Here is a 15599-nt window from a genome sequence, read left to right as displayed (position 1 = left end):
ACTCAGCCATAAAAAGAAACAAAATTGAATTATTTGTAGTGAGGTGGATGGACCTAGAGTCTGTCATACAGAGTGAAGTGAGTCAGAAAGAGAAAAACACATGCTGTATGCTAACACATATATATGGAATCTAAAATAAATGGTTCTGATGAACCTAGGGGCAGGAAAGGATAAAGACACAGATGTAAAGAATGGACTTGAGGACACGGGGTGGGGGAAGGGTAAGCTGGGACAAAGTGAGAGAATAGCATTGACATATATACACTACCAAACGTAAAAATAGATAGCTAGTGGGAAGTAGCTGCATAGCACAGGGAGATCAGCTCGGTGCTTTGTGACCACCTAGAGGGGTGGGATAGGAAGGGTGGGAGGGAGGCGCAAGAGGGAGGGGATATGGAGATATATGTATACATATAGCTGATTCACTGTGTTATACAGCAGAAACTAACACAACATTGTAAAGCAACTAAACTCCAATATAGATGTTAAAAAAAAAAAAAGAACTAAAACTAAATGATGGTTATAAAGGAAACTGTGTGTTAAGTAATGGCTATATAGTCTGACAATGTAGGGAGAGTGCAACTACCCTAAATTAGGAAAGAATGGGGAGATTATGTGAAAACTAAAATAAATTCACTGATTATCTGACAGAAGTTAGCTGGGAGCATAATTTATTGGTATACACCTAATTGTTTGAACAATTTAAACAATTTTATATAGTCAAAAATACACAAGAGAAAGGAGAGTGATATACCAATAAATACCAAAGAAAAAATAAAGGAAAATATGCCATATAGTGGAATATTTTATATATAAATGTGTGTATGTAAAGCAATATGGAACTGAAACCAAATATATCTCATATCGCCTAAAATAGCAAAATACAGCTCTATGCTGTATATAAGAAACACATCTAAAATTTTAAGTGGGAGAGATTCAGAAAGGTTAAAAATAAAAGCATGGACAATAAGTAACAGAAAAATGCAAAATAAATAAAATTCAGTGGTCATGATGTTCATATTTGAAAAGGAAGAGTTCAGAACAAAAAGCATGAAAGGAGAAAAAGGAAACTTTAAAATGCTGAAGTTAAGAGTCACAACAAGAACACAGAAATGATTAAAATTTTTCTTCCCAGTAACACAGCAAAATCTTTCATAAATTAGAAACTATAGAATATTCAAAAAGAATATATAAAAACATATATCCAAAATTTATAATCTAGCATAGCTCTCTCAATCTAAGATCAAGTAGACAAAAAAATCTGTAGGGATGTAGAAGACCTAAACAACAAAAACAACAAGAGGACCTCATGGATACATGTCAAACTCCAAACCCCAACAGAAAATACATCTTCTTTGTAAAAGTAAACAAAACATCTATGAAAATTAAAATACATGTGTCCACAAGAAATGATCAATTAATACCAAAATTAGAATACAGCATTCTATGACCAAAATGTTAATAAAAACAAAGAACTTTCTCCCTGAAAATTAAAAATATGCTATTAAACAACTCAGATTAAAAAAGAAATACAGGGTTTCCCTGGTGGTGCAGTGATTGAGAGTCCGCCTGCCGATGCAGGGGACATGGGTTCGTGCCCCGGTCTGGGAGGATTCCACATGCCGCGGAGCAGCTGGGCCCGTGAGCCATGGCCACTGAGCCTGCACGTCCGGAGCCTGTGCTCCGCAACGGGAGAGGCCACAACAGTGAGAGGCCTGTGTAGCGCAAAGAAAAAAAAAGAAATACAAAACTACAGAATTTCCCTATAGTAACAATGAATATACAACATATATGAAACTGTAAGATAGGGCTAAAACCATTATCAGAGGAAAATTCATAGCATAAATAAATGTATCAATTAAATTGAACACAATGTGCCTTTTAAATGCAAATCAACCGATCCAGACCCTTCACCCCAACCCCCTCCTTTATAAGTTTCTCACACTCAGGACGTATCTACCTGCCCTAGCCACCCCAGGGCCACGTATCAGATAACTAGGGACAGCCCCTCTGCCCCAGAGCCTGTGAAATTATTCAATCTAGCCAATCCTAACCCTAATAACACTGGCTTCATAATTATTTAATATTTTATTGAAGTTATAAATTAATACAGAGAAACAGCAGAAAGCAATTAGAGGCATGAGAACTGAAAAGGAAGAAGTAACACCTCTTTACTTGCAGATGATATCTAGCAAAACCCCCAAATTGATGGAACATTACTGCAAACATAAGAGAATTTGGAAAATAGTGAGTGATAAAAACCAACATACAAAAATTAATACCATTCATTTCCACTCTTGCAACTTGGAAAATACAACAACAAAAAAAGGCTTCGTTTACAAAAGTGGGGTTGGGGAGAAGGAGAAAGAGACCAGACTTAGGCACAAATTTAGCAAGAGATGTCTAAAACTTAAGAAAACTATGAAAAATATCTGAAAAACACAAAACTAGACTTGAACAAATGAAAATATACAGGACATTCTTGGATAGGAAGACCCACATCATAAAGGTTAAAGTTCTTCCTAAGTTAACTTCTAAATAGAATACAATTCCAGTAAAAGTACCATTTTTTCCTAGAGCATTAAAAGTTGTTTTTAAAGCGCATTAGAAGGCATAAAAACAAGCAAGATTTGTCAGAATAACTGTGAAAAAGAATGAAGGAGATCTAGCACAACCAGATACTAAAAGATATCATAAAGCCTCAATACTTAAGTTGATGTGTTCTTCATGTTTGAACAGACATACAAACCAATAATGTAAAACAGAAAATCCAGACACAGATTTAACTGCTTATGGAATTTTTAGTATAAGGGGAAGTGGCTAAGAAATCAGTAAGGAAATGGACTTTTAAATGAAGGCTGTTGTCATAGAGCTACGAGTATAAAATTTGATACATTCCTCAACTATAAAGCAGCAGAAATTCCATCAGAGACTTGAAATGTAAAAAATTATATAAGTACTCAAGGAAGCATGGGTGAATAGCTTTATTATCTGAATTGGAAAAAGTTCTCTAACTATAACACAAAATCCAGTAACGTAATTAAAAGATTGATAAATTTCATGATAATATTTTTGTGGGGTAAAACATTCAACAACTTAAGCCAGGTAAAAAGACAGATATACTGGGAAAATATGTTTGCAAATTATATCCTAAAAGTTTAGTTTTCTAAATGTAGAGAAATCTTCTAAATATAGAAAGAAAAAAAGTCAACCCGAAAAGGAAAAAAAAAAAATATGGACCAGAGATATGGAAAAACAGTTCACCCAAAAAGAAATTCACATAACCCTTACTCATTTGAAAAGATGATCAATCTCTCTCATAACAAGGTAATAGGAACTTAAAGCTAAATGAGATATAATTTCAGCAAAAATCCAAAAGCTGCCAGGTTCTGAAGAAACAGGCATTTTCACATATTGCTGATAGGAATGCAAAATATAAATAAGCCCTCTGGAGAGGAATTTAACACCAGTAATCAAAAAAAAAATTTACATTTAGCCTCTGACTCAGCACCCTTTTCCAGGAATCTACCTCAAAGATGCCCCGGTAAAAACAGAACTTTTAACAAGGCTATCTATGGATGTATTGTTTGTAATAGCGAAAAAAGCAGAAACATACATCAGTAACAGACTGATTGAATATGCTTTCGAATATTCACTAGTGGACCATTATGCAGCTGTGAAAAGGAATAAGTAATCTCTCTTCATATTTCTATGCAGTGATTCCCAGTTTATACTGTACAGTAGAAAAAGCAAGGTAGAGAAAGTTACATAAATTAATCTATTTATCTAAGTAAAGGGTCAGTACAAATACACACACATACATATACACACACATATACTTAAAAGTGGAAGGATTTAAAAAATGGAAGGATAGACCACAAACGTTTGATGGTTACTTAAAAGGGAAGATGAAAATAGGGTGAAGGACATGAGGATAGAAGCTAGATCTCCCTGCTTAAATCTTGTTTTTATACAGTTGACTTTGGAACCATGTAAATATTATACATAATTATAAAACTAGGTCAATTTTATAATAAAAGACAGTAGCTTAAAATTTGAAATAAATAAACCTAACTCAAATTGATGGTGTAACTATACAGAAAGGAATTATTTAGTTATATATACACTAGACATATTTGCTTTAAGGGCAGAAAGAACTGTGAAAGAAATTTTAAAAACCTTAAACTATTTCTAGTAATCACAGTATAGATATTAGCGGTGATATTATTCTAAGACTGTTGTCTGAATTGTAAAGAAAATGAGTATGCTAGTGTTTTATATAATGAGGGTTTTGACACGGGAAAAGAGAGTTATTGCTTATTTTCAAAACTATATATTTCCTCACTTGACTATCTGAATAAGCCTTTACACAATGCCCAGTGACCAACCCTGTCATAATTAACACCCCATTACCCAAATCACAGTCTCTTAATATTTTTCACCTAAAGAATCCAGGGCTCTTTGGAGAGAAGAATGATTTCAGATCTTGCAAGAAAATATTAAAGATTAATCTGGAAAATTGTGTCATATTAGAAAGCAAAAAGTTATCAAGATTACTGAAAAGATTCAGGAACCAACTTGATGAAGCTCCCGTTAGCCAAAGATAGGAAAATTTGAACATCAGTAAGAATACTGAAACCAACTGAAACAAAAATATGTTTAAATCCACAAGTTCATAATGAATCTCAAAAAAAAAAAAAAAATCTTGTTGGTCACCTTCAAAGAAGGTTAGGGAAGTGATTCATTATTTTGAAAAATAGTAAGTCAAAAGAGTGCATTAAGTGTTTACCACAGAGTAGATAAACATATTTCAGAGTAGCCTTACAGTTAATGCAGTGCTGTTTCTCTTTATAGAAATATTCCAGCAAATAAAGAAGGAATGGTATATTAGAATACCACCATCTTATAATCCCTAATGAGTTAATAGATTTCAGTAATGATTACCAATGGCTGCTAACATAACAGAAGAGAAGAAAAATTCCTGACAGAAGTACTTAATACCACTTAAACACTACTGATAAAATGTTTGAACCTGAATCTGATCAAGCCTCTAGATATAACCATCGATTTACAAAAATACAAGGAACAAAGAAACATGGTAAAGGACATTATGGGATGAAATCAGCAAAGTCCACAGTATGAGAATCCAAAGTCATATGACCCAGCTTCTTTTGAAAAAAAAAAATAATTGCAAGGAGGGAGGGAGTGCGAGAGAGAGAGAGCATAATTTATGAATTAAAAGATATTTAAGCAATATGTAAGCCAATTACACTGTACTGATCTTACTCAGATCCTGAAGCAAACTAACCTTGAAAGTGTACAACTAGAGAAACTCAATCATTAACTGGATAATTGATGATATTAAAGAACTGTTAAATTTTTGGACAATAATGCAATTGTCATTTTGTTCTAAAAATGAGCCCTCATCTGAGTGTGGAGAAAAGGGAACCACTGCACACTATTGATGGGAATGTAAATTAGTGCAGCCACTATGGAAAACAGTATAGTGGTTCGTTAAAAAACTTAAAATAGAACTACTGTATGATCCAGCAATTCCACTCCTGGGTATATATATCTAGAAAAAACCAAAAACTTTAATGCAAAAATATACATGCACCCCAATGTTCATAGCAGCACTATTTACAACAGTCAAGATACGGAAACAACACAAGTGCCCATCAATAGATGACTGACTTAAGAAGATATATATACACAATGGAATATTACTCAGCCATAAAAAAGAATGAAATATTGCCATTTGCAGCAACATACATGGATGTAGAGAATATTATACTTAGTGAAGTAAGTCAGACAGAGACAGACAAATACTATAGTTTGTGGAATCTAAAAATAATACAAATGAACTTATTTACAAAAGAGAAACACAGTCACAGATATAGAAAACAAACTTATGGTTACCACAGGGGGAGAGGGAGGAAGGGATGGACAAATTAGGAATATGGGATTATCAGATACAAACTATTATACATAAAGAGATAAGCACCAAGGATTTACTGTATAGCATAGGGAATTATATTCAATATCTTGTAATAATCTATAATAGAATATAATCTAAAAATATATAACTGAAACACTTTGCTGTACACCTGCAACTAACACAATATTGTAAATCAATGATGCTTCAATTAAAAAAGAAGAACTCTCATCTTTTACAAAGACACACTGAAATATTCACAGAAACTGATTATGATGCCTGAAAGTTTCTTCAAATTGATCTAGGGTGGGTGACGTATAGCTGAAATAAAATTGACCATGGGTTGATAAGAGTTGAAGCCTAACGGCAGGTTATGAGGGATCATTTTATTAGTCTTTCTATATCTGTTTTAATTTAACATTTTGCATTTTAACAAGCTAAGGAAGAAGAAAAATCTACACAGCTTTTGCTGATTTTATTTTCAAGATTTATTCCTTTCCTCTGCCACAGCATTAACTCCCAGCTGGTTTGTAGAACTTATTAAAAATAATTCCTATTTTTATTCCTTTTATTATTAATTTTACTGTACTGGAGACAGAAATATACTGAACAACCATTTTTCTTCAGAACAATGCACTAAATGTGATGGAAACCATAAAACAGGAGCAGCCACTACCTCTTTCCTTGAGAACTTTGAAATCTACTAAGAAAAATAAGTATGTATGTAATAATCTAAATGTGAGAAGAATTTTAACAAGAATAGTTATATGTATAACTGAATCACTTTGCTGTATACCTGAAACTAACACAACATTGTAAATCAAATGAACTCCAATACAAAATAAAATATTTTTAAAAAAGAAAAGTAAGTATATAAATATTTTAGGAGACTGATCTATAACCTTATTAATCACAGTCCTCATTTTTGCACAGTACATTGTATTACAAAATGTGTGACCTACTTATAATCTACTCCATTAGGACTACTGTGAAAGTTAAATGAGAATGTGTTAAAAGCACTCAGCATTGTACCTAGCACATAAGAAATGGTGGCTAAAACACCACCAATCCTTAATCCACGGGTCTTGTTACTAAAACATGGTACCATATTAACATGAAAATTTAGGAAATGGAAGGATGCACAACAGAAGACAGAGAATAGAGCAAACTGTTGTGCTGTTTAAACTGCAGGTAGTCCCTGGAAAAAGTGAATTCTGAACTGACGTTTTCTACAAAGGATGGATGTAGATTGCAGGAGAAGGACATCACTAACCGGAATATTACAAGAGTCAAGATACAGAGACCAGCTACAGCAAATAATTTAATGTAGTTATGTATACTGAAGTAAAGGAAAGTAATAAGAGGTAAAATTGGAGAGGTGGACGGGGGGGGGGGCAAAAAAGAGAAGGATGACATGCCTTGCAGACTCTGTTCAGGATCTGAAGATAACTATTTCAGGGAAAAGTATCAATACTTCTTCCCTACCCATAAGATTTTCTTCAGTGTGAATCTAAAGCATGTATAGTATTTGACTCCTGGTTTCTCTTTACTCAATTACTCATTTCTTCTTTTTGGAGGAATACTGCCCTCTGTGGTCGGTAAATTTAAGAATTAATTGGGACTGCTCAGTGCAGTTCTGCCCTTTTTTATCCCCCTCCCCTCAAGAAGCTGCCTACAGGGGTCCATACCATCTTGTACTCTTCACACGGAGAGTCTGGCACTGGTTCCACACTGCTTCCTCATACAGCCCCAAAGGTAGCCTTCAGCAGTGATGAAGGTGATACTTGGCCTTCATCTACCACCCCTCTATTTTAGTTAAGACTTTATTCAGGACATGGGCTGAGAAGAGGATGCTAATTAGTAGGCCAACTCAAAGACTTCATTAATAATATGAGCAATAGGAACACACTAAAAGTCCTTCGATAGAGGAGATTTTAAAAAGCTTCAAGTAACTTATCCCAGCTATTTTTGTGGAAAGGAGCAGAGATAAGAGCTAATTAAATTAATCTAGTTATAGGAAACAAGGACTGGGCCTACAAGTTTCTATTTTCTAAGACAGAGGCTGGCAAACTTTTTCAGGTAAAGGGCCAGATAAAAATATTTTAGGTTTTCTGGACCACATAACGGTTTTTGTGTAAGTTTTTTAACCCTTTAAAAAAGTAAAAAACTAATCTTAGCTTATGGGATGTACAAAAAAAGGCCATGGGTTATACACAAAAGAGACTGTGAGACATATTTAGCCCATGAGCCATAGTTAGTCCAACTTCTGTCAAGGGGCAATTCTTCTAAACAAGGGATTATGTCCTTGCAAAAACTATAAAACAAATTCCAGTAAGCAAAGATTAGCCAATTTCCGTCAATAAACTCGCTTAGTTAAAATCACTCTGGGGGGACTTCCCTGGTTGCACAGTGGTTAAGAATCTGCCTGCCAATGCAGGGGGCACAGGCTCGAGCCCTGGTCTGGGAAGATGCCACATGCCACAGAGCAACTAAGCCCATGCACCACAACTACTGAGCCTGCGCTCTAGAGCTCACAATCCACAACTACTGAGCCCACGCACTGCAACTACTGCAGGCTGCGTGCCTAGAGCCCGTGCTCTGCAACAAAAGAAGCCACTGCAATGAGAAGCCCGCACATCGCAACAAAGAGTAGCCCCCGCTCACCGTAACTAAAGAAAGCCCATGCACAGCAATGAAGACCCAACGCAGCCAATAAAAATAAATTTATTTATTTAAAAAAAACAAACCCACTCTGGGGCTCTGGCCCTTGCTTCGTAATAGAGTCAGTCCCTCAGATGTTGCTTTTAAAGCCCCTGTACATAATATACACACACATACACATTCTTACAATCACATAGGTTATTGATCAACAAAACAACAATTTTGGAGGCTTGCATATGTGCAATGCTCTGCTAGGAAAGCTTCACTCTTCTCATTGTTGACTAATGCTGACCATCACCTTACGTAGCATTGTGCTGCTAGAGGACTGTAATGTACCTGCTGGTTCAAATGCAAAGTAAAAGAGACTAAATACCACATAAGAAATGAAGATGCAGGGGGACCTTGAAGATGGCGGAAGAGTAAGACGCGGAGATCACCTTCCTCCGCACAGATACACCAGAAATACATCTACACGTGGAACAACTCCTACAGAACACCTACTGAAGGCTGGCAGAAGACCTCAGACCTCCCAAAAGGCAAGAAACCCCCCCACGTACCTGGGTAGGGCAAAATAAAAAAGAATAAGCAGAGACAAAAGGATAGGGACGGGACCTGCACCAGTGGGAGGGAGCTGTGAAGGAGGGAAGGTTTCCACACAATAGGAAGCCCCTTCGCGGGCGGAGACCGCGGGAGGCGGAGGGGGGAGCTTCGAAGCCATGAAGTGCATAGCAACAGGGGTGCGGAGAGCAAAGCGGGGAGATTCCCGCACAGAGGATTGGTGCCGACCGGCACTCACCAGCCCAAGAGGCTTGTCTGCTCACCCACCGAGGCGGGCGGGGCTGCGAGCTGAGGCTCTCGGTCGGAGCGCAGGGAGAGGACTGGGGTTGGCGGCTTGAACATAGCCTGAAGGGGTTAGTGCACCACGGCTAGCCGAGAGGGAGTCCGGGGAAAAGTCTGCACCTGCCGAAGAGGCAAGAGACTTTTTCTTCCCTCTTTGTTTCCTGGTGCGCAAGGAGAGAGGTTTAAGAGCGCTGCTTAAAGGAACTCCAGAGACGGGCGCGAGCCACGGCTAATAAGCGCGGACCCCAGAGACGGGCGGGAGACACTAAGGCTGCTGCTGCCACCACCAAGGGGCCTGTGTGCGAGCACAGGTCACTATCCACACCTCTCTTCCGGAGAGCCTGTGCAGCCCGCCACTGCCAGGTTCCCGGGATCCAGGGACAACTTCCCCGGGAGAACGCACGACGGGCCTCAGGCTGGTGCAACGTCACGCCGGCCTCTGCCGCCGCAGGCCCGCCCCGCATGCAGTGTCCCTCCCTCCCCCCGGCCTGAGTGTGCTAGAGCCCCCGAATCAGCACCTCCTTTAACCCCGTCCTGTCTGAGCAAAAAACAGACGCCCTCCAGCGACCTACACACAGAGGCAGGGCCAAATCCAAAGCTGAGCCCCTGGGAGCTGTGAGAACAAAGAAGAGAAAGGGAAATCTCTCCCAGCAGCCTCAGAAACAGCAGATTAAAGCTCCACAATCAACTTGATGTACCCTGCATCTGTGGAATACATGAATAGACAACGAATCACCCCAAATTGAGGAGGTGGGCTTCGAGAGCAAGTTCTATGATTCTTTCCCCTTTTCCTCTTTTTGTGAATGTGTATGTGTATGCTTCTGTGTGAGATCTTGTCTGCATACCTTTGCTTCCAACATTTGTCCTAGGGTTCTATCCATCCATGGTATTGTAAAAAAAATTTATTCTAAATAATTAATTTTAATAACTTTATTATACTTTACCTTCTTTCTTTCTTTCTTTCTTTCCTTGCTTCCCTCCTTTACACAACGAATCATCCCAAATTGAGGAGGTGGTCCCTGAGAGCAAGATTTATGATTTTTTTCCCCTTTACCTCTTTTTGTGAGGGGGTATCTGTATGCTTCTGTGTAAGATTTTGTCTGTACAGCTTTGCTTCCAACATTTGTCCTAAGGTTCTATCCGTCCCTTTTTGTTTTTTCTAAATAATTATTTTTAATTCAATAACTTTATTATACTTTATTTTATTCTACTGTATCTTCTTTCTTTTTGTCTTTTTTCCTTCCTTCCCTCCTTCCTTCCTTCCTCCCTCCCTCCTTTCTTCTTGCCTTCTTTGCTTCTTTCTTTTCTTCCTTCCTTCCTTCCTTCCCTCATTTCTTTCTTTCTTTCTTTCTTCATACTTCTACTAATTCTCTCTACTTTTTCTCCCTTTTATTCTGAGCCGTGTGGATGAAAGGCTCTTGGTGCTCCAGCCAGGAGTCAGGGCTCTGCCTCTGAAGTGGGAGGGCCAACTTCAGTACCCTGGTCAACAAGAGACCTCCCAGCTTCACATAATATCAAACAGCAAAAATCTCCCAGAGACCTCCATCTTAACACCAGCACCCAGCTTCACTCAATGACCAGCAAGCTACAGTGCTGGACAACCTATGCCAAACAACTAGCAAAACAGGAACACAACCACACCCATTACAGAGAGGCTGCCTAAAATCATAATGAGTCCACAGACACCCCAAAACACACCACCAGACGTGAACCTGCCCACTAGAGAGACAAGATCCAGCCTCATCGACCAGAACATAGGCACTAGTCCCCTCCACCAGGAAGCCTACACAACTCACTGAACCAACCTTACCCACTGGAGACAGACATCAAAAACAGCGGGAACTACGAACCTGCAGCGTGCAAAAAGGAGACCCCAAACACAGTAAGATAAGCAAAATGAGAAGACAGAAAAACACACAGCAGATAAAAGAGCAAGATAAAAATGCACCAGACCTAAAAAATGAAGAGGAAATAGGCAATCTACCTGAAAAAGAATTCAGAATAATGATAGTAAGGATGATCCAAAATCTTGGAAATAGAAGGGACAAAATGCAAGAAACAGTTAACAAGGACCTACAAGAAATAAAGATGAAACAAGCAACGATGAACAATGCAATAAATGAAATTAAAAGTACTCTAGATGGGATCAATAGCAGAATAACTGAGGCAGAAGAATGCATAAGTGACCTGGAAGATAAAATAGTGGAAATAACTACTGCAGAGCAGAATAAAGAAAAAAGAAAAGAAAATGAAAAGAACTGAGGACAGTCTCAGAGACCTCTGGGACAACATTAAACGCACCAACATTCGAATTATAGGGGTTCCAGAAGAAGAAGAGAAAAAGAAAGGGACTGAGAAAATATTTGAAGAGATTATAGTTGAAAACTTCCCTAATATGGGAAAGGAAATAGTTAATCAAGTCCAGGAAGCACAGAGAGTCCCATACAGGATAAATACAAGGAGAAATACGCCAAGACACATATTAATCAAACTGTCAAAAATTAAATACAAAGAAAGCATATTAAAAGCAGCAAGGGAAAAACAACAAATAACACACAAGGGAACCCCCATAAGGTTAACAGCTGATCTCTAGGCAGAAACCCTACAAGCAAGAAGGGAGTGGCAGGACATACTGAAAGTGATGAAGGAGAAAAACCTGCAACCAAGACTACTCTACCCAGCAAGGATCTCATTCAGATTTGATGGAGAAATTAAAACCTTTACAGACAAGCAAAAGCTGAGAGAGTTCAGCACCACCAAACCAGCTTTACAACAAATGCTAAAAGAACTTCTCTAGGCAAGAAACACAAGAGAAGGAAAAGACCTATAATAATGAACCCAAAACAATTTAGAAAACGGTAAAACATACATATCGATAATTACCTTAAATGTAAATGGACTAAATGCTCCCACCAAAAGACACAGATTGGCTGAATGGATACAAAAACAAGACCCTTATATATGCTGTCTACAAGAGACCCACTTCAGACCTAGAGACACATACAGACTGAAAGTAAGAGGATGGAAAAAGATATTCCATGCAAATGGAAACCAAAAGAAAGCTAGAGTAGCAATTCTCATATCAGACAAAATAGACTTTAAAATAAAGGCTATTAGAAGAGACAAAGAAGGACACTACATAATGATCAAGGAATCAATCCAAGAAGAAGATATAACAATTGTAAATATTTATGCACCCAACATAGGAGCACCTCAATACATAAGGCAAATACTAACAGCCATAAAAGGGGAAATCGACACTAACACATTCATAGTAGGGAACTTTAACACCCCACTTTCACCCATGGACAGATCATCCAAAATGAAAATAAATAAGGAAACACAAGCTTTAAATGATACATTAAACAAGATGGACTTAATTGATATTTACAGGACACTCCATCCAAAAACAACAGAATACACATTTTTCTCAAGTGCTCATGGAATATTCTCCAGGATAGATCATATCTTCAGTCACAAATCAAGCCTTGGTAAATTTTAAAAAATTGAAATTGTATCAAGTATCTTTTCCAACCACAACGCCATGAGACTAGACATCAATTACAGGAAAAGATCTGTACAAAATACAAACACATGGAGGCTAAACAATACACTACTTAATAATCAAGTGACCACTGAAGAAATCAAAGAGGAAATGAAAAAATACCTAGAAACAAATGACAATGGAGACACGACGACCCAAAACCTATGGGATGCAGCAAAGGCAGTTCTAAGGGGGAAGTTTATAGTAATACAAGCCCACCTTAAGAAGCAGGAAACATCTCGAATAAACAACCTAACCTTGCACCTCAAGCAATTAGAGAAAGAGAACAAAAAAAACCCAAAGCTAGCAGAAGGAAAGAAATCATAAATTTCAGATCAGAAATAAATGAAAAAAAAATGAAGGAAACAATAGCAAAGATCAATAAAACTAAAAGCTGGTTCTTCGAGAAGATAAACAAAATAGATAAACCACTAGCCAGACTCATCAAGAAAAAAAGGGAGAAGACTCAAACCAACAGAATTAGAAATGAAAAAGGAGAGGTAACAACTGACACAGCAGAAATAAAAAAGAGCATGAGAGATTACTACAAGCAACTCTATGCCAATAAAATGGACAAACTGGAAGAAATGGACAAATTCTTAGAAATGCACAACATGCCAAGACTGAATCAGGAAGAAATAGAAAATATGAGCAGACCAATCACAAGCACTGAATTTGAAACTGTGATTAAAAATCTTCCAACAAACAAAGGCCCAGGACCAGATGGCTTCACAGGCGAATTCTATCAAACATTTAGAGAAGAGCTAACACCTATCCTTCTCAAACTCTTCCAAAATATAGCAGAGGGAGGAACACTCCCAAATTCCTTCTACGAGGCCACCATCACCTTGATACCAAAACCAGACAAGGATGTCACAAAGAAAGAAAACTACAGGCCAATATCACTGATGAACGTAGATGCAAAAATCTTCAACAAAATACTAGCAAACAAAATCCAACAGCACATTAAAAGGATCATACACCATGATCAAGTGGAGTTTATTCCAGGAATGCAAGGATTCTTCAATATATGCAAATCTATCAATGTGATACACCATATTAACAAATTGAAGGAGAAAAACCATATGATCTTCTCAATAGATGCAGAGAAAGCTTTCGACAAAATTCAACACCCATTTATGATAAAATCCCTGCAGAAAGTAGGCATAGAGGGAACCTTCCTCAACATAATAAAGGCCATATATGACAAGCCCACAGCAAACATCATCCTCAATGGTGAAAAACTGAAAGCATTTCCACTAAGATCAGGAACAAGACAAGGTTGCTCACTCTCACCACTCTTACTCACCATAGTTTTAGAAGTTTTAGCCACAGCAATCAGAGAAGAAAAGGAAATAAAAGGAATCCAAATCGGAAAAGAAGAAGTAAAGCTGTCACTGTTTGCAGATGACATACTATACATAGAGAATCCTAAAGATGCTACCAGAAAACTACTAGAGCTAATCAATGAATTTGGTAAAGTAGCAGGATACAAAATTAATGCACAGAAATCTCTGGCATTCCTATATACTAATGATGAAAAATCTGAAAGTGAAATCAAGAAGACACTCCCATTTACCATTGCAACAAAAAGAATAAAATGTCTAGGAATAAACCTACCTAAGGAGACAAAAGACCTGTATGCAGAAAATTATAAGACACTGATGAAAGAAATTAAAGATGATACAAATAGATGGAGAGATATACCATGTTCTTGGATGGGAAGAATCAACATTGTGAAAATGAGTCTACTACCCAAAGCAATCTACAGATTCAGTGCAATCCCTATCAAACTACCACTGGCATTTTTCACAGAATTAGAACCAAAAATTTCACAATTTGTATGGAAACACAAAAGACCCCGAATAGCCAAAGCAATCTTGAGAATGATAAATGGAGCTGGAGGAATCAGGCTCACTGACTTCAGACTGTACTACAAAGCTACAGTAATCAAGACAGTATGGTACTGGCACAAAAACAGAAAGATAGATCAATGGAACAGGAGAGAAAGCCCAGAGATAAACCCACACACCTATGGACACCTTATCTTTGATAAAGGTGGCAGGAATGTACAGTGGAGAAAGGACAGCCTCTTCAATAAGTGGTGCTTGGAAAACTGGAAAGGTACATGTAAAAGTATGAGATTAGATCACTCCCTAACACCATACACAAAAATAAGCTCAAAATGGATTAAAGACCTAAATGTAAGGCCAGAAACTATCAAACTCTTAGAGGAAAACATAGGCAGAACACTCTGACATAAATCACAGCAAGATCCTTTCTGACCCACCTCCTAGAGTAATGGAAATAAAAACAAAAATAAACAAATGGGACCTAATGAAACTTCAATGCTTTTGCACAGCAAAGGAAACCATAAACAAGACCAAAAGACAACCCTCAGAATGGGAGAAAACATTTGCAAAAGAAGCAACTGACAAACGATTAATCTCCAAAATTTACAAGCAGCTCATGCAGCTCAATATTAAAAACACAAACAACCCAATCCAAAAATGGGCAGAAGACCTAAACAGACATTTCTCCAAAGAAGATATACAGACTGCCAACAAACACATGAAAGAATGCTCAACATCATTAATCATTAGAGAAATGCAAATCAAA

The sequence above is a fragment of the Phocoena phocoena genome, chromosome 7, assembly GCF_963924675.1.
Source record: "Phocoena phocoena chromosome 7, mPhoPho1.1, whole genome shotgun sequence".
Classification (NCBI taxonomy): Eukaryota; Metazoa; Chordata; class Mammalia; order Artiodactyla; family Phocoenidae; genus Phocoena; species Phocoena phocoena.
The sequence above is the reverse complement of the archived record's forward strand: the minus strand, read 5'-3'. Positions refer to the sequence as shown.